General features: G+C 43.1%; 1 long non-coding RNA gene across 3 annotated transcripts in view; it reads right to left on the bottom strand.

Annotated features, from left to right (window-relative positions):
- Positions 1 to 25,621, bottom strand: part of LOC100512907 (uncharacterized) — a 1,315,914-nt gene that overhangs the window by 1,010,948 nt on the left and 279,345 nt on the right. For 2 of the 3 annotated variants that reach the window (NR_201444.1, NR_201443.1), the window contains 1 exon segment: positions 11,943 to 12,058. This is a non-coding gene — a long non-coding RNA (uncharacterized LOC100512907). 3 annotated transcript variants of the gene reach the window in all.

The raw sequence follows: 25,621 nt of genomic DNA, 5'->3' as shown, positions 1-25,621 counted from the left end.
TTTTCCTCCAGCTTCTTTGCTTTAGCGGCTCTTGTGCTCTTTGTGAACCCAGACCATAGGGAGAAAGAAGCTCCTGAGCTACGTTTTGTATTTTACGGATTTTAAAGTTTTACTTTCTATAGATGGATACTTGAATGTTACTCTAAACAGTCAGGAAGACTTATTTTGAAACAGCTTGCTTTTTAGACCTGGGATTGAGAGACAAAGAGGTATCCCAAGTTGAATGAACTCCAGGCTGGCCCTTGGTTATCTAAGCTGGGAGGAGGCAGCGCCAGGGCTATGTGGACCTTACGGCTTCCAAGGCATTTTTCTAACTTGAGACTCACAGATGTTAACACGAACTGCAACAAGGCTTGTGCCTTTGGATCGCAATCCTGTGAGACAGCAAACTCCTCTGTCTGTTTAGCTGTGCTGGGGCAGAGGCCAGCATCACCGCGGGTGGCCTCTGCTAGATCTCCTCCAGCGAGTCATCCTTCCCACTGCATCTGGGGGGCACCTTCTGTACCACCAACTTGACCATGGCACCCAGGCTCCAAACCTTTCAAATGCTTCCTCACGGTGCTCTGCGAAATTCACATTTCTAATGATGGCATCTAAAACTGCTCATGATCTGGCCTCTTCAGATTCATCCTCCACCATGCTCCCCTTCACACTCCACATCCCAGGCAAATTCAATCTTTTTTTTTTTTTGCTTTTTAGGGCAGCATATAGAGGTTCCCAGGCTGCGGCTGAATTGGAGCTATAGCCTCTGGCCTATGCCACAGCCACACAGCAACACAGGATCCAAGCCTTGTCTTCGACCTACACCACAGCTCACAGCAACACTGGATCCTTTATCCAACGAGTGAGGTCAGGGATTGAACCCATGTCCTCATGGATACTAGTCGGGTTCATTATTGCCAGGCCACAATGGGAACTCTCTTCAGGAGCATTCCTCTGTATTTTTTTTTTTTTTTTTTAGGGCCACACCTGTGGCATATGAAAGTTCCCAGGCTAGGGGTCAAATTAGAGCTGCAGCTGCCGGCCTACACCACAGCCACAGCAATGTGGGATCTGAGCTGTGTCTGCAACCTACACCACAGCTCACGGTAAGGCTGTATCCTTAACCCACTGAGCGAGGACAGGGATTGAACCCATGTCCTCATGGATACTAGTCGGATTCATTACTGCTGAGCCATGATGGGAACTCCAGGACCATGTCTTAATCTCAGTGATCCTCCAGTTCCTACGTTTAAATCAGGGTAATAGCACCTGCCCAAGATTATTAGAGGCATTAAATGAGACAATGTTTGGGAAATTCATGAAAATTTCAATAAATATAAATGATGGCATTTCTAGGAGGTGGCTTAAAAAAAAAAAGAGCAGAAAGGAGGGGCAGCAGCAGGGAGGAATCTAAAGAAAAAAACGTGTAACAGGTCTAGCGAGATCATCTAGGTATTCATGGTAGGCTTCCACACCTGAGCACGGAATGATTTCTTTCTATGTCCCCCTCTTGTCGATTTTGAGCCTAAGTGTCCTTATTACCCCCTTTTCCCACTAACATACCATGTTCCTTCCTACCAAATACCACCACCAATACTACCACCAGCAGTTCCTGGGACTCCGTTTATTCTTGTTTCAATTGTTAAATACCCTCTCTTTCCCTGTGTCCCATGTAAATCTCACCCATTCTTCAACCTTCATAATAAGTCCCACCTGTATCTATAATGCCTTTGAGTAAACCAGCTCACATCCATCCTTCTCCAGGTCTCTCCCTAGTGCATTAAGAGTGCCTATGTCATTCCTCAGTGCTTTATCTCCAAATTCTTCACACATGTACACCTGGTCCCCTATCTAGAATGTGGGGAGAACCCCATACCTTAGAGGAGCCAAGTCTGGGTTATAATAAAACATGAGGGGTTGGCAGAGAAGAGGAGTGGTAGCAAGTGTATGAAAGGAAAGTAAGATTGACTAGTCTGCCAAGAAAACAAAACCATACAATGAGAAATGATATGAGAAAATGAGATAATCAATTTCCGAAGGCTCAAAGATTCTGTGGTGGTTGAACATGACACATTATGAAGAGGGCACAGGGTAATGTTTCAAAGATGGGTGGCAAGTAAGGAACCCGGCTTCCAAAATGAATATACCAAGTGACTATCACTGAATGAGAAAGTCAAGAAGAAAGGAAATGGAGACCAGATGGAAAAAGAACCACCAGGGTGATCAAACAACATTTTGCTGAGCACTCAGTTCTTCCAGGATTTGGGAACTGTTCTAGGTACATGTTTGGGGCACACAAGGTGGGGAGGGAGTTCAGAGAGTACTAACCAGCATCAGTGCTTGCAAGGCTTGGCAGTCCACACAGGGCGATGAAACACATATGACGATTTAACCACAGATATAAATTAGCATGTGACAAGCGCCAAATGAGCACTGCAAGACAGATGGAGGGGAGATTGCTACATGCTAATGTAGTCAGGGGCAGGGGCACTTTCTCAGACAGAACCTGCTGTCTTAAAGGATAGGAGAAAGGCCTGGGATACCAGGTCCAGGGGTGGAAACCTGTACAGAGATGGAAGTGAAATTTGCCAGATATGTGGGTGGGATTAGCAGAGAAATCTTGCTAAAGCGAGACTGGTTGGGATGGTGGAAGGGGATGGATTTGCAAAAGTAGACTGAAAAATAGAAAGATTCCATAGAAAAGGAGAGATAAGTTTGAAAGGAATTTAGGTAGAGTGAGAGAAGAGGAGAAGCAAAATGAAAGGAAAAGAAACTAAAGGGAAGAAAAATGATGTTACCAAGCATTTATCACCATAAAAAAGTTAAATTTTAAATGTGTGGATGGGAATTAAATGTAACAGATAATACATTATTTTTTCCTGATTAGGGAAGTCTTTAAAAAAAAAAGAGGTCAGTATTGACTCAACTGCAGCAAGAAGCATAATCTGAAATATTAGAGCTGGAAAGATACATCTTTCTTGGGAAGCAATCTAGCAATATGTACAGTGGTCCTTTAAAAGGCACAGTAGTTCCCATAAAGGATGCTAACTTGATAAAACCATCAGGAAGATGGAAAAAACATTCATGCTCAAAGATGCTCTTTAACGCACACTGCTTACCTAACACAATAAACCACCACCAACACAATCAGCACAGCAGAAAAACCTACAGGGAGATTGTGAAATTAAGTTGAGATAGAGCCACATCAAGAATTACAACTTGACCATTAAATATCATGTTTATGTTACTGTTACAGAAAAAAGTCAGGATTCAAAATGTTCCACAAAGTTGAGCCCACTTACATAAAAATGCACATACACATAAGCACACAGAAATACTGAAAGGCAATAAATCCAAATTCTTTCTATGTTATACAACTATCAAGTGTTTTTATTTTCATTTGGAGGCGTTTCCTCTATTTTCCAAGTTTTCTACAATGAGTGTGAATTACAAAATAATTCAAAAGTATATTTAGGTATTGAAAAACCGAATAAACATTTTATGCACAAACGACACTTGGAGAGAGCTGTGCATAGGAAGTGAAAAATAGTTCCCCCTCCAAGCTGCCTTAATCCCCAGCTGTGAGGACATTTCCCTTCTAAACCTGAGACTATGCACGACCCTAAAGATGATGCATAGGATTGTCCCCCTCACATGTCATTATCTACGAGAAGGGAATTTTAGAAGTCCTTTCCACATTGTTTTTTCCGGAGAAGGCAGAAGAATAAATGTTTCCTTTACTCTGGATCTTGATGTCCCTAGAAAGCCTAAATTCCAGGGAATACCTTAACTCGTCTCTTTCCTCCCTTCTTACTCTCCTCCCACCAACACCCCCTTCACCACCAGCACCATCTCTCTCTCTTTAGTACACGGCTGCCTCTTCAATGCTGCCCTCAGATCAAGATGGTAACATGGTCTTGGATTTCTTCTGTACTTTATGGAAGAGTGGTACCCTCCATTCACGAAGGAACTCAAACATTTTAAAAGTGCAACCCAATTTCAAGTGCACGTTTAGGGTAGTTACAAACACAGGCAAACAACTGCATGTGTGGTATCACAGAGAAGAGAAAGCCCACTATATCCGAAGTCAACATGATGCTCCTTTAAAATGACATGCGATGAACTGCTTTCTCAGAGCAAACACTCAGTCCATGCCAGGGCTGGGGCAGGAAGCAGAAGCCAGCAACAGCCCACCACTGGAGAGGGGGAAACGGTGGTGATAACTCTAAATGTGAAAGAGAGAGGCTTGACATTTTTCAATGACCAAACCAGGCAATTAAAACATTAAATGTGAAATCTGAGGCACTGGAAATTTCCTAATATGGTAAAAGGGCTGAGTTTCCCAAATGGTGTTTTCTCATCTTTCAGCATATCAAAGAGCATGCCAAAACCCCAAAGAAACATTTCCATTTTGAAAACAAAAATAAACCACACACATCCACATTCTATTAATAGTGTTGTGTTGCCTTAACGACCTTGCATCCTTAGGGGGAGAGAAAAAGTCACCGTTTATGCAAATTTTAACATAAGTGAAAACTTCCATACAAAAGCAACTGGACCAGTGGGGGTGAGTTAGGAGGGACTGGGGTAAAAGCAATCAAATCCCTTCCATGTTTTCCTTACTGGAGACCAAATGTTATATTCCTCGTGGTCAGACTTCAAGACTTTGTAAACACATTCTACATCTTTAGCAGCATTTCTTAAGAGTGTAAGCAAGGAAAGCTGGCATTAAGACACACAGGTTCAAGCCCACTCCACCATGTTGGAGATCCAAGACAGAGGGACCCAGCTTAGAACTGAAAACCCAAGCAGACTGTCCAGAAGTCAAAGACCTGTCAAAGTTCTCAAAATCCAGACTATCAATTCCTGCTCCTGCCACCAGGAAGAGGAAAAACGCTCTCCGGTGGCATCTTATGTGTAGAGACAGAAAAATGCCCCTGAATGTGGTTCTTTGCTTCCTCAACTCAAATACCAAGAGCTGCTGCCTTAGGTGCTCAGCCGAGTCCATCACTCGGGGTGAGAGCCATGCAAAGTACAGGACATAGAAGCTGCCCACAAGACGCCTCCATTTCTGAGGGAAGAAAAGAACACAAAACAGCGAGAGGGAACAACAAAGGATCGCTTATTCTATCCTGAAAGTGTGACCACGCAAGTAAAATGTCAGTTCAACCCCAAGTCTTTGGGAGAAAGGAGTCCTTATCGCCTGCCTGCATGGACCAGCTTAAACCTCTGTTTAAGAGAAAAGGGGTAGGATGTCTCCACCAGGGAGAATAGGAAAACCAGAGCCAGACCCACAAGCCCACCCCGATGAGGTGAGGTGAGGAGGAACGAAGAGCATGGACTCGGAACACCAACTCCGATGAAACTGGGAAGAAACGAAAGCAAAGATCACCTCTCTTACACCAGCAGATCCGAGTTCAAAGCCTAACCCCGCTAAGTCTGTGCACTGGGCATGCTCATTGTTGACCTGCTTTTCTATTCCCCTGCACAAGCATTTATCCCATACTGTCTGGCAGAAGCTCTTCCTTACAGTTCTATAAGCATTTATCACAACAACACAATTGAGTGGGGTCCTGTTATTATCCCCCCCCCCTTACAAACAGGGAAACCAAGGGAGCAGGTAGTCGGATACTTTGAAGGTGACAAAGTTCTAACTCAAACCTGGGGGATATGGCTTCCAGCATCTGAGCTCCAAAGTGCTTTGCTGCCTCATCTACGAAATGCTTTCTTTTCCAGGCCATGGTGTTGATGCAGTGACATGTGGTAACAGCACCCAGCACAGTGCCTGACATTTAGCAGAGGCTGAGTCATCTCCCTCCTCCCACTGCTCCCTGACTCCCTCTCACCACTCTGTGGAAGGCTGGAGGCAAGATTCTGCACACAGATAAAGGCAGCTGTGCCAACGTCAGTGTGCAAAGGCCCAGGGGCTCCGGGGCAAGCCAGCAAACCACCCTCTGTCTTTATGCCCTGAGGCCTGGAACAAGAGCTCTAACTCCAGCAGAGATGCCCAGCATTTCCAGACAGGAGCTGCCTCTACTTATTACAAACTGCATTCAAGGCATGGGCTTTGGAGACAAGCCTGGGGGAAACTGAAAGACTTCTGATTTCTATACTAGGAGCTGAATATGTAGATGTCAACACCAACACCACACCACACACACACACACACACACACAAAAACACCTAACACTTACACCATACCCACCACTGAGGGAAAATGACCTACTTTCCAGAACTTTCCATTGCCTAGAAACTCCCAGTGTCTGCATCAAACTGCAGCTCTCTTTAAGGCAGTCCAGACAGTGATGGTGAGCTAAAGGACAGAGTCCTGAGTCCCTTTTGAAAATTATTAAGAACAAATTAGGCCCAGGGGCCCTGGGGAGCCTGTGTCATAAAACATGAGAAAATTGTGTCTTCCAGTCCTCTGGCAGTATTTTCATGAACTAGTGACAACTGAATAGAAGATAGAGATTATTTTTGTATCTTGACCTTAGTCTAAAATGCTATTGAGAAAGCTGCACCTTACCAGTTAAGGGACTTACCTAGCTGTGAAATAGTGACCCACGCAGTATAGGAAGTTTAATACATTCAAAAAGTTCCAAGTGCACAACCAGTACAATTTACTAAAGTAAGAGGCGACCAGGCGGGGATGCTGCCTACACACTTGCTCACTTTTTCGTCCATTAACAAAAAGTTCTATTTTATGCCAAGGCAACATAAGAATATTATTTTATTGCACCAAGAATGCCACCACCATGAAGCATGAGAGCTGTTGTTCTGACCCTAAAAAGGAGCTAACGTGGTTTAAAAGTAATTAAGAAGGAAAGCTGACTCTCTGTGTTTTGCACCTCGGTCAGCGTGGCTACTGGGTTCCCTGCAGCCTGCCAAAGTCGGCAAAATGACAGTGCTTGTAACCACCCGATTTCTAAAACTGTAAGCTTCTATTGTGAAGAAGCTTGATTTTCTGCTTTAGAAATCCATCACCTGCCGGTCGGTCCTCGTGGCATATTGCTAAGAGACACCACAAAGGGCCCAGGTGCACACATGGGGAATCAAGTTCTTCTCTCCTTTTAATTACAGGTCGGCAACCGTCAGGGGGATGGTGGAGAAACTGCCTCCCTAAAACGTTCATTAGAGATGGCAATTTGCTAGCGGGGAAACAAAAACGGCCTCCTTCAACTCACTCATCTGCAGAAGCCCCCCCCCCCCCCAACCCCAAGGTGAATTATGCCTCTGTAATCACACGCTGGCCACACTGAGGCTCTGGGCTCAGCCCAGAACGCTTCCAGAGGGGAGGCAGGGACAGAAAAGCAGAGGTCACAAGGAAAGAGCAAGCCCTGAAGAAAGCGTTCAGACGTCCCGAACCTGTGCGAACAGTTCCTTCTACTTCCTGTTTAAGCTGTTACCCACCCCGCAGGAGGGACAGTTGTTATCTTAGTAATTTCAAAAGCTATTAAGTGAGGATGAAGGAGGGAGCTAAGGAAGTGAGGTGGGAGGGAAGGAGTTTCTCTGTTTGTGTGCATGTGTGCGTGTGTGCGTGCGTGCGTGTGTGTGTGTGTGTGTGTGTGTGTGTGTGTGTTGTGAGTCAGCAAAAGCCGGAAGCCTGACAAAAGACTTCAAACAACAAGCTGGAAAGGAGGACAATAGCTTCCACCCCCAGACAGTGAGAAATTGCATTATCCTAAGGGATCGCGGCCACCCGTGCTCAGTGCAGATAAGTGAGGAGCTCTCTGTTCTGGCCAATAGGAGCCAGGCAGCCGCAGCTGCTCGCGGAAGCCCTGGGTGGCCTCCGTCCCAGCCGCTCCAAATGGTTTCAAGGCAAAAGCACTGCAGCTGGGTGGTGCTCAGAAGCTCAGGGGGTGGGAGGGGAGGCTGACAAAGTGGAGGCTGGCAAGTTGCACCCCCCCACCCCCCCACACGCCAGGTGCTCTAAATCCCCTCTCCCGCTTAGGGAAACCACACACAGGTCTCCAGGCTGACTCCTCAGGCAGCTGTGTCAGAGCCTGCCTCCCCATCATTCCACAGCACACAGTGAAACGGTGCCTCAGAGACGGCGGACCCTATGGGGAAACTTCCCCGCCACACAGTTCTTCGTGCTCCAGGAGCAAGAGGATAATTAATGCCACTTGGCCAAAGAGAGGGGCATTCCAAATGCAGTCATCAAGGAGACTGAAGCCTCGCCACACAACCTACACTGCAGACACAAAGCCCTGGAGACAAAAAAAAGACTTGGGCAAATCCGATCAGGAACTTCCATCTGCAGTAAAAAGGTGAAATTCAAAAGGGTATATTCACTATCCTGAGTGGAAAAAAAAAAAATCTTCATATTTGAGGAAAAGTGTATGAAAGTTACATCAGGGGCTAGCTCACTTCTGGAAATACTATTATTTACGGGGGAAGAATTAACTAAATAAAAAAGCATGCATTGAATATATTAATGAGTACTTGCCATCCAGTTTTACAGTATTACTTGTCACGGGTTATATTTTTAAATGTTTTCATGTCCGTGGCTCATATCTATGCAGTATGTCCACCTGACAAGTTTGTTAAAAGCACAAGAGAAGCTGATGATGCTGAAACCCCATATTTACATGCAGTTCCCAGACCAGATAACCACTGGCAGGCCCTAACTTTGTATACGAATTCTTTTGAAAGAAATATATACATATGTAATTTTTAAATCAAACACACACACACAGGTGTGTGCAAACGTTAACAAAAATGAGAGAAGCGGTAAAGACAGAAAAGTATTAAAGTTCGAGCCCTGACTGCCTCACAAGTGCTGTTAAGAATATTCTGTGCAAAGTCAAAATGGGTAGGAGTGTTAAAAATTAAAATCAAGTCATCTGGCATCTCAATCACTGAAACGGAGGTTGAAAGACGCAGGAGACATTTTCCCCTCAGCCCTTGATTTGCTATGGGGCCTGCATCAAGTTGTGCTATGCCTCTGTTATAACATCTGCAAAATGGAGATAACGCTTCACACTACCTACCTCAGAGAGCTGCCAGAAGATTAGATCCCAAAAAAGAAAATCCTCAAAGCCCTTTGAGTTTCTCATAAATATAAGACGTGCAACTTAATAAAATACCAGCACCCTCGACAAAACTCCTAAGAGGCTCCAGGCTACAGAAACAGGAAACAGACACCAGGAATACAACACAGCAGATACCACACAGGACACAGCATTTAAGACCAGGGAGGCGGCAGGCCACGTCACCCCCCAGCTTCTAGGGAAAAGGTGGGGGAAATAACTCTGAAATTCACAACTACTCAGACAAAATCAAATATCTAGATAAAGGGGAAAAAAAATACAACACTGTTTCGACAAATCACCAGTAAGTAAAAATGATGCAATCCTGACACGTAAACCCAAATTCTTGCTTAAAGGTTCAGAGCTACACAAAGACAATCAAGCAACATCATTCTAGTAGTTTTCCAGTGCTAGTCAAGTCTCTTATTAAGTTGGTTCCATGGAGGGGTACATGTAATGATGTCCTCACACTGAATGAAATTTGAGCCCAGAAAACATAGAGTACTTTTGACCCATTTGTAACAGAAACAAAGCCAAAATGGATTTTACATTGCCACCTCTAGAAAACAATTACTTTGGGGTTCACAAGGAAATCGGGAGAAAAGTATTAAATGTTATGGAAAATTTGATATTTGAATGGATTCAATACACATTTATTCTATTATACAGTATTACATTAAACACTTATTGTGGGCCATGTGTCAGGTTAAAATTAAAAAAGATAAGCAATATCCTATTCCTGGCTCTAATGAACCTCAAAGTCTGGCAAGGAGCAGACAGACACGATAAAGGAGAAAACAGTGTGGGTTAGAATCAAGTACAAACAGAGTGCTTTGGAGGAACAGAGGAAAGAAGTAATTAATTCTGCATGGAGGGTTGGGGGGGAGGTTCAGGAAAGCTTCAAAGAATCTGACACTGGAACAGGACCTTACAAAATGAACACAAACACCAACTACAGAAGAAGGGCACAGGGCTTTCTCAATAAGCAAATAGCAGCCCCTATGTCAGGGTGTGTCTCAAATAGGCCCTCCTTAAAGGAAGCACAATGGAGACTGGGAGGGCTTGACTGCAAGGCTTTGTAGGATAAGAGAAAGAGAGCATCACAGAGTATTTCTGAAAAGGGACTTGGTATTTTCTGTAACTCAGTGTACAAGACTAAGGTAAAACAGACAGGGGCAGGAGAGGTGGCACCAGCCCCTGGCCTGAGGCAGACCCTAGGGACACCGACAGCATTGCTGAGGCCAATTCTCTTGGTGGAGGCGCAACAGATAAAGAGGCAGAGAAGCCAATGGGCTTGGCAAGCATAACCATGACTCAGGAATGGTTGGGACCAGGGCTTCCAGGAGAAGGGGCAGGCCCAAGCTAGGTGGGTAAAGCATAGTGTCATAGTATGACTAACAGCCTACAAAAATAACAGGCCCTTTATCCCTGGAACCTGTAAGTGCTACCTTGTATGGCAAAGAGACTGCCAACGCAATTAAATTAGGGATCCTGAGATGCAGAGATTATTCTGGATTATCCAGTTGAGTCTTAAATGCAAGCACAGGTATGCTTATAAGAGGGAGGTAGAGGGGAATTTGACCACAGACAGAAGAAGGAAAGGCATTCAGACCATGGAGGCAGATACTGGAGTGATGCAGCCTCAAGCTAGGGAATCTCAGTAGCTGCTAGACACCAGAAAATACAAGCAACAGGTTCTGTGCTAGGCCTCCAGAAGGCACATGGCCCTGTGAACACCTCGATTTGTTGCTGTAAGCCACCAAGCTTGTGGCAATTTGTTACAGTCATAGGAAACAAAAACGCAATGAGCAGAGTCACCTCCCAGGTGCTCCTTAGATGTCACAACCACCAGTCTTGATTGGAGTAACTCAGATGCAAGGGACCTCAGCTATCAGGATGTTGTGGTCCAAGCTGAAGCCACAGAGGAAGGCTAGATTATTCAACTGAGTAACTAGGTAATGAGATCCCAGGAATAGCCCAGACCAGGTCAAAACGAGATGGGTGGAAAAATCGCAAATCACGGCCACCAAATGATGACGCATGGGGAAGGAAACTGGCCATGAAGGACAGTGGGGATGAAAGGAGAGATACAGCAACTGAGAGGTCATCCCTAGGCCACCCAATTTCTGGTCTAGTATAGTCGCTTAGTTGTCAATACTCACCGGATATAGCAAGATGGAAAAGATGGAAAACATTTACCTGCAGTGTGGATAGCTCAGGACCAGACCACCAAAGCAGAGACATTTGTGGATGCAGGTATGTGAGGATTTTGGAAATGAGAGGAAGAGGACATGAAATGCTAAAAAGTAACTGTGCTCTTCAGTCAATAAGGGAAATAACTCAGTGTGATCTACTTTAGGAAGGTGGGAGCAATAGACTATGTGGCCCAGCAAGAAGATGCTCGAACCAGCCAATGCTGGCGATGACAGAGACCACATATAAGGATGGGGAAATAGCGATGGATTAGAACAATATTCAGAGCACATGGCAAGTTACTTAAATAAAGAATGAGTGTTTGGTAGGGCACTCGAGCAGCAGGTAAATGACAACGACCATCTTTGAAGTACAAAGTCAAAGCAAGAGGAGAGAGCAGAACAGACAGTATGGGTTTGTCTCTGGCTATTTTCAGTTTAAAGTATTGGTGGGTCAGACCAGAGGTGACAGCCAGAAGCCAATGGAACACTGGGATCTAAAACTCAGAACGTCAAAAATATTTGAATATTTGAAAACTTATCTGTAAAGTGCTCTTTCAATCTTCTTCTTCCTGTTCTACCCCTTGGAAAGATATCCAAAAAAGGTTCTGAATATTTTAATGTCCTAAAAACATTTCTGAACCATAGTCATACCACCCACTCATAAGAAAAACCTTGTGTTGGCAGCACTTAAAAGTAAGCTAGAAATTTTCTCAGAGGGGGGAAAATATCTTACCGTCAGCTGTTTCCCTTTTCTGTTAGTTTTAAGGGCATCTAATGAAATGGACAACAGAGCAGCTATCCACAGATCAGGGGCAGTTAAGGATGCTCAGCGATGACCTCAGGGATGACCTGACAGTGGAAAAGAAGACACACTTTTTACATTTTCAGAGAACACCGAGTCAGAGACTGTTAAAGCAATAAATACAGATCCCACGGAGAAAAACCAGTATGTTTACTAATACGGACCACCTGGGAAAAGGGGAAAAAAATTAAGGCACAGATTGATCTGCGGAAGAAGAATGTATCCTCACTGGCCCCCTCCCCCCGCCCCCCACACACCCCATCCTGGACTCATTTATGTCCTGCAGTAATCGATAGCATACTCCTCCTCACCAAAATGCTCAAGTGGACCTGCTCTATGGCAGAATGCAAGCATCTCTCCCCTCTGGCCTGTGATTTGCCACAGAAGGTACTAGGTGAAATTTTAAATTTTCAGGTGAAATTCCAGATGAAGGAGACTATGTGGGAAGGCAGCCAAGTGTAAGGCCAAGATGTAAAGGACTTTGATAGAATCCCAGTCCTTAGGCAACTGGGTATGTGCAGGTAAATAAGGTTCTTGGTCCTACAGGGGAGAGACCACAAGAGTATAGAGGTGACAGTAAGACAGCAACACTATCCTAGTAAGCCTTTATAGACCAACAAAGCCAGACCGACAAATGAATAAAAGTGAATAAATAAAGACCAAGTAAAATATAGGTAACTAAACAAACATGAGCGAGCAGGGTCTTATTGCTAAGACCTGTAATGGAAAACGCATCTCACTATCTCCAATTAAACTTTTAAGGTCATGAAAAGTCCAGGCAGAATGTTGTTATTCCAGAAGAAAAGATATATATATACATTTTTTTTTCTGTTTTTTTTTTTAGGGGCTACACCCGCAACATATGGAGGTTCCCAGGCTAGGGGTCTAATCGGAACTGTAGCTGCCGGCCTACGCCTCAGCCACAGCCATGCAGATCAGAGCCATATCTGTGACCTACACCACAGCTCACAGCAACACCAGATCCTTAACCCACTGAGCAAGGCCAGGGATCAAACCTGCATCCTCAAGGATACGAGTCAAATGAGTTTCCACTGAGGCACACATCTTCCCAAAGAGAAGATACTAACAGGAAAAACCCAAAATGTACCCAACAAGCACAGCACCTTGTATCTGCCTGGTACATATATATATATATCTCTCATCTGTTTCATAAATATCTCATCTGATCCCTGGCACAGCTGTGCATATGTTGACTTCATCAAGTTTCAACCATGTAGTCACTCCGTATTTTTTTTATTTCGTGTCTCTTATGTCAATCCTACTGAGGGGACGTATAAACATCAGTAATACTATCTGCCCCTGGGAGGCTAAAAACCAATTACACGCAAAAGATGAAATACAGAAATATAGCAACGGACACCATAAAGTGGAAACATGAAGAGTGGACAGGTATCAGTTAAGTGGTCATCAAGGCAAGAAATACAAGAAAAAACACAGGTGGTATGTCTTTAAGGGCAGGGGGTATATATAAGGAGAATGAGAAGCTCAGCAAGAAGGGATGAAAGAGATGTGAGTGGCAATATGAGTGAAGGGGATTCCCAAGGGCTGGGTCAAAACACATTAAGGATAAGCCGGATGTGTTAAGTTATGACACTACTAAACTTAAAAACAAACAAACAAACAAACAAAACCTTGCTGCAGAATAGGTGTTAAGGGCAAATGAAGACTAGTTGACTTGATGAGTCTGAGTTTAACTTACACTAAGTTTTACATCGGGAAGCATAAAGTACAGGCTTTAATCAGCAGGCTGCACAGGCAGGAGGAATCAACACCTGTGTCTTAGAGACTAGTTAGGAGGCTGTTCTAGTAATCCACAGGAAACTCTAGTCATCTATTGTACAGTCAGGAAGCTGTTACGTCACAGGGATCATGAAGCTGCGAGTTCCAGACCAGAGAGGAAGCGGGGGAAAAGCCGAAAGAGGGACGGTGGTGGGAAAGAAGAGACCTAATGAAGAATTAAAAGGTCCCAGTGACTGTGTGGCTCAAGAGAATAAGGAATAGGGAAAAGTTAAAAATTGTCTGGCATTACACCTCTGACCGGAAATTGAAATAATAAATATAGCTCAGAGAAACCACGTAGAGAAAGAATTCAAGGGCTATGGGATGAAAAGGTTTGGGAATTTCTCAACCACACATCATAGCATCTGATTTTAGTGGCAAACTGTCAGGGGAAATTCTCAGAGAACTTGGAAATACTTCAGAGATGAGGCTGGACTTACACAGAGACCATATTTTTCAAAATATTTCAAAGACAAACATCTAACAACCAAAAGTCATCCCAAAACATTCAGCTCTCAACTCCATGATGAATTCAAAATTCCATGATATTAAATCGAGTTCTGTGGAATGTAACTGTGTAAATAAATTACAGTTAATGCATTGATTTTAGTCACTTAACACTGTGACCGGAAGCAGCAACACCAACGGCATCACCAGCAGGAATATAGGGTCTGGTATTTTTAGCTCCTATTCCCACTTGCTGTTGACAACACATTAACAACCACTGACAAAGATGTTTATAGTTTCTTAGGACCCCGAACATTGTGTATAGCCAATTCTATGAGCCACAAAAGGTTTTATAAACTAGGAAGGTGTACCAAATAGTCTCATGGATTATCTCCAAGCTTCTAGTATAGAACGCAAAGCTAGAAGTGATTTCCACAGCTGCAGTACACAGAGGGTTCTAGAGCTTGTCATTAATTACAGGTTAAAGATATGGCTTCTGCATACACATAAAAACACTTCACCATCAAGTCCTATCGTCCAGTTAAAGATACTCCCGTGATCATACTACCAACAAAATATGTACACTGCCGTCCTGTCTCATTTCTCGCTCCCACCTGCAGAAACCCACTAAAAACAAGGGGAAAATCACTTTTTCAAAGCAAAACTCCAAAAACAATATTAGCAAATATTAGTGAAATATATTTTACTAATTTACTTAGTAATTAAGGTGCAACATGGACATAAGATTTATTATGTACCTGGTACTACTCTCAGCTCTTAAATATCCACAAAAACTGAAGGCACTAGGTACTAAGAATACCAACCCTGTCTTACATAAGGAGAAAGCAAGGCACAGAGAGTCTAAGTTGAATGAAGTTACATCTTTCAAAGGTAGGAGAGGCAGAATTTGAATCTAAGCAGAATTCCAGGGTCTCACACTAAATATCCATGCTCTCTATTCTGTTTCCCAAATAAATGAGCAAATATCCCATCTCCTATTTTGTTAAGAGTAAACTATTGTTTAACGACAGTAAACACTGTCTATGACATAAGTGTTTTCTGATTATTTCAAAAATATCCCAGAGTACCAATACAAACAAACCAAAAGCAAACAGCAACGTACATATCCACACTTTATGAGGATACTTTAAACAAAAAAGATCCCAGTTGGATGTAGAGAAACTTTTGACCATTTGGGGTGGCAAAAAAATAAATAAAATTAGCCATACTAAAAGTCAAGTTGGAAGCTTTCACTCCTGAAAAAAGGGATTCTCCCACAAGACTCACATTTATCTACTTTTAAAAGTAGAATTTGGACTAAATGCAGTTATTTCTTTTAAGATGATGTCAGGATTTATTATGCACTTTACTCTAATTTTCTCCGCATTTTCACTGATTGCAGTCTAAATCTGAGTTTAAAAGAATTACACAAGCATCTGGCATATGATCCTTGGTAAGCATGACAACGTTCATTAAAAATTGATGTTTCAACCTGTGTTTCTGAAGAATAGATTTTAATTGAAGGCCTTTACAACTAACAATCATGATAAGTGTATTTTGATTCTCACATTTCTCCGGATCGAATGTTCTTATTTAGATATTTTTCTCCAAGATAGTTTTTTTGCTACCTTATTTCAAAGTGTAGGAAATGATCCTGATGAAAGGCAGAGAAGAAAGCAACCCAGGATTCCTTGATGAAATGCAACCTTCTCTGGGATTCTATTTCAAACATGGGTAGAGGAGAAAATAATTTCTGGATTCAACTTGCCATGATCCTGTGATAATCCAGAGCTGACAACACAGAATGCGGGTATTAGATACATCATATGGATCTGCTAGGCCAAAGCATCAGAATAGAGTTTTAGAAGCCGGGTGCTAGAAATGGCATTAAAAGCTCTATCAACAGCTGCCAGGGAGAGGGCATGTGGCCCCCAACCCCCCCTAAGGATGGTCCTTATCCATCACACTAGATCCTAGTGAATCCCTCCTTCAACACCACAGTGGTGGGTGGTGTGGACAATGTTACAGGAGATGTGGGTCGTCCTGTTTCTCTCTCCCTGACCACACACCTCGAACAGCCATCAATGCCCAAGGTAATGCTAATCCAGTGGATAAATAAGATCAACAAAGGAAAAGACTTTTAACCTCAGTGTCAGTAACGACAACAGCAGAGGCCAGAGGCTCAGCATTTAAATTGTTAAAAAACTTTATAGTCACTACAATTTTAAGGAGTTCCCTGGTGGCACAGCAGGTTAAGGATCTGGCATTCTCACTGCAGTGGCTTAGGTCACTGCTGTGGCATGGGTTCAATCCCTGGCCCGGGATTTTCCACATGCTGTGGGTGTGGCCAAATAAAATAAGAAATTTAAAATACCTTGTAATTAGTTTCTATAAAAAACTTGGGGATTCCACAAACTTTTAGCACTTCTCTGTACTTTTTAAATCTTAGCAGCTTAGATGTATGTCCCTGAGAATAAAAAACTTACTGCAGTCTTAAGCAGTAGGAAACTTTAAATCATATTTTATTATTGCACTCCTCAGAGATGTTTCTTTTTTTTTTTATCTTTTTTTTTTTTTTTGATATTTCTTGGGCCGCTCCCGCAGCATATGGAGGTTCCCAGGCTAGGGGTCCAATCGGAGCTGTAGTCTCCGGCCTACGCCAGAGCCACAGCAACGCAGGATCCGAGCCACGTCTGCAACCTACACCACAGCTCACAGCAACGCCGGATCGTTAACCCACTGAGCAAGCGCAGGGACCGAACCCGCAACCTCATGGTTCCTAGTCGGATTCGTTAACCACTGCGCCACAACAGGAACTCCCAGAGATGTTTCTTAATGATTCATCTTACACAGAACAGTCTGAGCCAGCTTTTGTTAAACAGCATAAAACAGAAAACTAGCATCCAGGGTAGCCGTTCATGGGCGTTCTGGGAAACAGAGTCTGGGCTCCAAATGGGAAGCATGTGGCGGGCCGTGAGTCCTCCTTCTTGGGGATGCTTGGTACACATTGGTGAATTCACTACTCTGAGGAGCCCAGAGAATCTTGGTGAGATGTCGCCTACATGCACTCGATCACAGAAAGCATCTTCACAAAGCATTTCTTGGGCTATCGGGGCCACATAAAATGCCATTTGGGAAAGATTGCTCACAACTCCTGAGCTTAGCGCTCAAGACTTGAGAATCTGACCCCAAATCACCTGTAATCATAATCAACAGCATACACTGACAACTCTGAGGACCAAGGCAGCTCTCCCATCCCAGATTCCGCCCCTAGCAAGTTCATCTCCTCCCCCGACCCCCGTCCTCCATAGACCTGTGCTTCCTTGTTTTGTTCAGACCATTCCTTCAATCATTGTATTCAATTTCATCCCTTGACACTTGAGATCAAATCCCACCTCTTAAACGTCTCTTCCATGTAATGTCAGCTTTCCTTTCCCCGGAGTAGGCCACCACAAATAAAATGACACTTTGTCAGGACTCACCTTCTACCTGCTTTATGAGACCATATTTGCTGCATATATGTATCTGGTTCCCCAACTATATCCAACAACTGGCTGAGAAGAGGCTCTCAACTCTTAGCTTTTACTACAATATCTAATACATCGTATTTTTCCAACAGAGCAGGAATTCTATCCATAAACGCTGATAAATTAGAAAACTCCTGCCAGTAGGGAAGTAGGGGCATCAAGCCCCCTGCCCAGTCAAAAATCAACATACGGTCAGCCCTACACATCTATAGGTAGATACTGCCTCTGTATCCACCGTTTCTCCATATCCACAGCTCCACATTCAGGGATTTGACCTACCTCTATCATGTAGTACTACAGTATTTACTATTGAAAAAACAAAAATCTGCTTAATAAGTGAACCCATACAGTACAAACCAGTGTTGTTCAAAGATTAACCGTGCAATACATATTCCCCAGCATGACATCTGAAAAATGGCTCAGACAGGAAAATGGCCAGCCTAAGAGTCAAGTATTACATTTTCTTAACCGAGTGAAAAGAAAAATATACCATTAGATATAGAATGGCTCTAACACTACAAAAGTGGTTCATCGCGTAATTCCAGAATCAAAATTATCAATCTATGCTCTGTGCCTTAGATTAGGAAGCATCCAAGGGAAGCAGTCAATAGGACTGGTTAAAAGCCCTGGGGTAGTCGAGTTCAAACCCTGGCTCCATTGTATCTAACAGCATATTGCTTCTCTGAGCTTCACTCAGTTTTCTCATCTGACAAATAAATGTAAAATAGTATCTACTTCATTGGAATATTGTGACATTTCAATGTGATAATACTTATCATACTCTTACTGCATGCTTAGTACAAAGAAAACACAAAATACATGCTAACACTATTACATTCCTGTGATCTCCGTAAAAGACTTATCATGAAGGCTGGCTCAGCAATTATAAGATTAGCAAACATACAAACCTCCACTCTGCTCCTTTTACTGCTATTCTGTGCTGCTGCGTGGATTATTTCAAGAGGAACAGAAAAGGCTTGCTGTGGGAGTTATAATTATCTACAGTCTCTAAGCCCTATCTACCTCCTAGAGGGCTGGTAAAATTACAACTTTAAGCAAACAATAATCTTCACTGGGAAATCCATTAAGCAAGCTAAATTATCATTCTGATACTGGCATATGTGTCTATGGAAGTCTATGTTATGTTACAGTGTCACCCATTTGCATATTATGTAACCATGCTTTTGCCTGCATAGTTTCAGCAATCTGTAGAATCACTTTCAACATGAAAGACTCTTTCCTTGATCAGAGGAGAAAGTCACAAAAGAAAAAAAACCTAGGCTTTGTGTCTTCATTTTATTTAACACATTAATGGCTGCTTTATGGGGAAAAAAAGAAGAGAGAGCACATACTTTTACCATATTGCTAAAAATCTCTAAAAAGAGCATATTCAGAAATTCCTTCATTATCAAATAAGTGTTTACAAAATGATAATAAACTAGTGTAACAAAGTCTTCATGGGTGTCATCTGAGGAAAGATTTCAAACTCAAACATTCTTGGTAATATTCCAGTTATTTGTTTTCTTCCTTGTCTCCATTTCTTCAATCTTTTCCTATACCTCACACTCAACATTGTGTTTTGTCTGTTTTCTTTATATCTCATACTTCTTACGTATCTTCTAAGATAGCTTTTCATTAGGTGACAATTTTCTTGTAGTTAATTTCACAAATGTATTTTTAGCACTGAGACTCACTTTCTGTTAAGTCAAATCTCATTTCTCTCTTTTTCCTTCCCACCCTGCTCTTTCCTTTGAGAAGGATTGCTTCTCCGTATTTGATGCTGACATAAAGCGGAAGTGATGGAGTGTAAGCTGCCAGCTAAACTCAGCTTCAAATCCCTTTGCAAAGTCCATACTCTGGGAGAACATGCTTGTCCTCCTCCTCTGAAGATGGGAAAACTTGATTTCAACTCAAAGCAGTTCTCCCCACCACAGGGAGAAACATGACAAACACAGGACATGAAAACAGTTTTGGACACAGCTCATCCTAAATGTCTCATCCTAACATGCAGGCCTCAGAGACAGTGCAGCCACGGTATAGCGAGTAACACAATAAAGTGAATCCACCCATTTTTTGGTTTCCCAGGGCATATGAGTGTTACGTTTACATGACATTGTAGTTTACTGTGTGTGCAGTATCATTATGTCTAAAACATGTACATATCTTAATTAAAAACCCACTTGAGTGCTAAAACAATCGTAACGATCGGGGAGTTCCTGTTGTGGCACAGTGGAAGCGAATCCGACTAGGAACCGTGAGGTTGCAGGTTCGATCCCTGGCCTTGCTCAGTGGGGTTGAGGATCCAGCATTGCGGTGAGCTGTGGTGTAGGTCACAGCCGAGGCTTGGATCCTGCATTGCTGTGGCTGTGGCATAAGCCAGCAGCTGTAGCTCTGATTCAACCCCTAGTGGCCCTAAAACGGAAGAAAAAAAAAAAAAAAAAATCCTAACCATGACGTGACAGTGCAGGGTGGCTACGAACTTCCAATTAGGAAAAAAATGCCAAGTGTAACAATGCAGAAGCACAAAAAAATGAGGTACGCCTGCACATGCATCATACAAGACATATGTTGCTCTCTACATGATGAAATGTAAATATTTATAGACATAGGTAGAAAAACAATTTCCAATCTCCTTTAATGTAATCTGGTGGTAATTTGATCATTTCTTTAAGAAAATAAGATTCTGGAGTTCCCGTCGTGGCGCAGTGGTTAACGAATCCAACTAGGAACCATGAGGTTGCGGGTTTGGTCCCTGCCCTCGCTCAGTGGGTTAACGATCTGGCGTTGCCGTGAACTGTGGTGTAGGTCGCAGACGTGGCTCGGATCCCGCGTTGCTGTGGCTCTGGCGTAGACCAGTGGCTACAGTTCCGATTCGACCCCTAGCCTGGGAACCTCCATATGCCGCGGGAGCGGCCCAAGAAATAGCAACAACAACAACAACAACGACAAAAAAAAAAGAAAAGAAAAGAAAATAAGATTCTGCAATTTTATTTTGGTCTGATTAGCACATTTTTACTATTATTAAAACTCCTAAGTTTTGCAGAATACATGTTTACCTAGGACATTAACAGGCTAAAAAGCCCAGAAATCATAAAACCTCCATGCTTTCCCTTGTGCTGTCATTGTTATTTCCATTGCAGTAATATTCAGAGAGAAAATCAGCCATATGGTAACTTTCCAACCTATGTTTAAAAAAAAAAAACAAAACCTTAGGATTTCTATTTAGATGGAGCGTTATTAAAATAAAAAACTGTAAGGTCATTTAGCTCAGGCTCCTCTCCTGAAAATGTGGGTCAACCACAGGAGAACCTGGGGCGACAGGTCCCTTTCTAGGAATTTGATGGAAAGCTGGTTCATCTTCGAATTCACCCAGAAGTGGAATTAGTTAATGAAGAACTAAAAAGGACATAAAAATCCAGTGTTTTTATTTCAACAGCAGTTTAAACACAGGAATTCAGCCAGGAGGCTCCACCATGTACATGGGGGATGGGGGTCGGCTCTCTCTGGCCATCTGCTTGCCCCTCTGCCCGCCTGCCTGTGCCTGCCCCCACCTGCTCTCCCGTGCAGGCCTAAGACCCCACATTCGGCCTGTGGACCCTCCAGTAGCTAAATGCAAAGGGACTGACACCACTTCACCTTTCTTTACAGAGGTCACCGACCTCAATTTTCATAATGAATTGCTTTCTAAATGCATTTGTTTTTGTTTTTTTTAAATAATCAGAAAAAGAGAGATGTCAGATTTTTTCTGAGATAGCTCTTCCATTATTTAGTAACTCACCCAGAGGGCCAGCTGTAGGTCAAATTGCAAAGTCAGTCAAGGTTTTAGTTTTAGGAGGACCGTCTCAAATCTCTTTCTAGGGTCCCTGTATTCAACCAGGAGCCCTACAAAATAACCCACTGAATCTTCAGCCCCAGGCATCCAATCACCCCAATCCCAACCACCCCACGGTCCCCCCAGGGGCCTTCCTTACAGGACTCGCCCTGCCCTTGTTCTTCCACCGCACATCGGCCAGCACTTTGAAACCTGAGGCATCGACACAAGTTTCCTCCAACTCCCCAGTGTCCCCCTAAATTATTTTATTAGAGTTTCACAACATGTCTACTAGCACGACTAGGAAGATAATCCTTCAGCGTGTAACTCCTCAACAAATATAAAGCCAAAATGCACGTGTATGAGAAATTCAAGAAGAGCTATAAACACACCATTTAACCATACTCATTGAATATGATGGATGAGGTTTTGCAACCATTTGTCACTTGCAGCCCGACTCTGGCACGGATGTCACAGCCAAGGCTCCTGTGCTAAGGGTGCTGGTGTTACTGTGGGCAGCAGAGTAGTTCAACTCTCCCACTCCTTTTTCTATTAATCTCTATCCAAAAAGGATGTCATCCAGCCTAAACCTGCTAGAAACTCATCATTTATACATCAGTTATTAGACAGCAACGAATACCATGACGTGGAGGCAGGACAAACCTAAACACAGGTGCTGAAATGTCAGGGGATGCCCTGTGATAACAACGGCAATTCGGATGGTTCAGAACACGTTTTCTATCAGTTGATTGTTGTTAGGAAAATGGAAACACAAAGCTAAAGTGCTTTGGTGGAGAAGCAAAGGCCCTGAGAATATGTGCTCTGGAAAGAGGACTCTGGGGCCCAGCTGATAGATACTCCCCACCCCAGACAGTCCTGCACCACCCCTGCCCCCCGTGCGGCAGCTACCACGTGGGAAAGCAGTGAGGCAGCCCCTCTTGTGGAGTGTCTCACTTTCCACGGATAACCATCACGTGAAAATACATTCCTGGACGAGACAGTAACATCTATGCTCTAGAATCCCAGACAGGATGGGGAGAGAGAAAAGAGGAAGGGAGGGAGGAGGAGATAGATTTCTTCAGGGGCAGAGTTTGGGAGAACTACTTAATTCCTGCTGCTCTCTGCCAACAGCACGCTTCACGTCCTCGTCTGCCGAGCCCTCCATCAACAGCACTCTGACTCTCATTCCCACAGCCACGGCCAGGTGCTGCATGCCTGATGTGGACTACACACACGTGAGTGTGCACACACCAGCCTGGGTGCCACCCACTTAGGTCCGAGGTACTCAGAAGGGCCAGCCCTCCCTCCTCTTTCGTCTCCGATCTCGTCTGGGAAAAGCACAGACGTGGCTCTTGAGGCAGGAGCAGCCCCGGAACAAGAACTTGGTCTCATTGTTTGTGGCCACCGCTGATGGGTCCCAAAAAGGCAGAGGACAAAGTGCTTACTCTGGAGGCAGAGCCACCTGTCCCCTGAAGGGCACGCACAACCTCCCTGTAAAACGTTTTAACCTCAGGCAAGTGAGAAGCAGCCACATGCTCAACAATGGAACTCGGTACCTTTTCCAAAGGTCTACTATGCGAGAGTCATCTTTGAAGAAAACTAAACTGCAATGAAATCATCACAATAAATGTCAGTACTAGGAATAACACCTCAGGTGTTTTGTGCCAGGCCTGTGTTAGCAAGGGCATGGCCAAGCTTTTCTTTAGCCTCACAAGGCTGAGGTAGGTCAAATTACCACCAACTGTGCTATCCTATTTTATGTTTTTTCTTTCATTTTCCTCCTTTTTTGGCCACACCCACAGCATGCAGACGTTCCCAGCCCAGGGATTGAACCCGCGTCACGGCAGGGACTCGAGCCGCTGTGACAGGAGAACTCCAGGGCTGTCACATTTGAAATACTGACACGCAGTTATGCCCATGCTCTGCCACGGAAGGGTAACATGTAGTTCCATAAGATAGTAATCATTTATTCACTCTAATTGACACCAAATACAGGATTCAAAAATATTTAAGACGTGTGTAAGAATCAAGATTTTTTTTAATAGGGACACTGCATTAGTCGGCAAGGGCTGCCATAACAAAGTACCACAGGTTGAGTGCCATAAGAGAAACTGATTCTCACACAGCACCGAAGGTGCAAGAGCCCAAGATCAAGGTGTCAGCAAGGTTCATTTCTATAGAGGCTGCTTTCCTTGACTTGTCAACAGCAGCATTCTTGCTGCCTCTTTTTTTTTTTTTTTTTTTTTTTTTGTCTTTTTGCCTTTTCTAGGGCCACACCCGTGGCATGTGGTGGTTCCCAGGCTAGGGGTCTAATTGGAGCTGTGGCCACCGGCCTATGCCAGAGTCACGGCAACGCGAGATCCGAGTGAGCTGCATCGGTGACCTACACCACAGCTCACAGCAACGCTGGATCCTTAACCCACTGAGCAAGGGAGGGATCGAACCTGCAACCTCATGGTTCCTGGTTGGATTCGTTAACCACTGCGCCACGATGGGAACTCCTTTTGCTGCCTCTTTGACAGGGCTGTCCCTGTGGGCTTTCGAGGCCCCGTAATCCAAATTTCCTCTTTTAAGAGTTCAGAGATTAGAGCCTAATCTTGAGCCTCCTTTTAACTTAATCACCCTTTTAAAGACCTTATCTCTAAATAACATCACATTCTGAGGTACTAAGGTTCAACATATGAATTCAAGCCATATCAGACACCCATATTCCCCAGAGGTTAAAGGAATTGAACATCTGCAGCCCTTCTGTGGGTTCTTGCTGAATGACAACCCTCTTCCCATGCTACTAATTTTCATTCTGCAATTCTTTATAGTTTTAACCAACTGCATTTGACATCTTAAAAGTCTTAAAGCTATAAATTTCCCTCTAAGGGGTCCTTTAGCTGCATCCCCCACACATTTTGATATACTGGATATGTTTTATTATCATTTCAAGTTATTCTTTGACCTATGGGTTGAGAAATGTGTTGTTTGATTTCCAAATGTGGGGGAATTTTCTAAATGGCTGTTATTAACCTCTGATTTTGCTGTTTTCAGGAAACATACTTTGATTTCAATTCCTTTTAAATTACAGAGACTTATTTGATGTCTCAGCATATGGTCTCACATTTGGAATTTTTAAAAAATTAGCATAATTTAATATAGCTACATTCACTGTGGCTAAGTTGATTCAAAGTATCATTTATAAGACTGCTTAAGTACAAGCAACTAAAAGCAAATATTATTTAAGTAACTGAAATTTTTGTTGCTACTTGTGAAAAATGGACAAGATATTTATTTTAAGTGACGTAAGTGCTCTTTTTCCCAAAGTACTGACTAAAAGAGGCTGAAAATAGTATAACCACGTTTTAGCATTATAACATGTTTAAAACAGACCATGTAATTTCGAAATCAGCTAATAATCACATGCATAGCCTACCTGTAGCAGTCCAGTACTAGGGGATAGATGGACCAAGAAATCTTAAAACTTACCCAGGAAAAATTGAGTTGGACTGGAATTTGAGATTTAAGAAATATTTGGTAAGATGTCCAACATCAAGCTTTATATATAAAATTTATATACAATAAAAATGTAAACCGGAGTTCCCATTATGGTGTAATGGGATTGTAGCTTCCCTGCAGCACTGCACATAGGTTCAATCCCTGTCCAGCACAGTAGGTTAAGGATCTGGCATTGCTGCAGATGCATAGTAGGTTGCAAATGCAGCTTGGATCTGATCCTTAGCCCAGGAACTCCATATGCTTCAGGAAAGCAAAAAACAAAAGGAAAAAAAAAAAATGTAAACCTTTTCTTCAAAGGCTTCCAAATACATTATAGAAGAAACCAGCACACAAAACTACCCTTATGCTTCTAAAAAGGATGGTAACTTTAAAATATTGGGAAAAAATTAATGAAAAAACAAATACTCAATGCCATTGTCTTTCTTTAGGGAAAACCATTTTGTTAAGTACAGTTTCCTCAAAGCTATTTAAACACTGAGATCTGGAAGCAAATCTTATTTAGATGAGTTTCTAGTCAAGGA

This window comes from Sus scrofa, chromosome 7, assembly GCF_054392235.1.
Source record: "Sus scrofa isolate SSC_HxYL_T2T_F1_AM1 chromosome 7, Sscrofa_HxYL_maternal_Yorkshire_Landrace_v2.0, whole genome shotgun sequence".
Taxonomy (NCBI): Eukaryota; Metazoa; Chordata; class Mammalia; order Artiodactyla; family Suidae; genus Sus; species Sus scrofa.
This window is presented reverse-complemented; position numbering and strand designations above follow the sequence as displayed.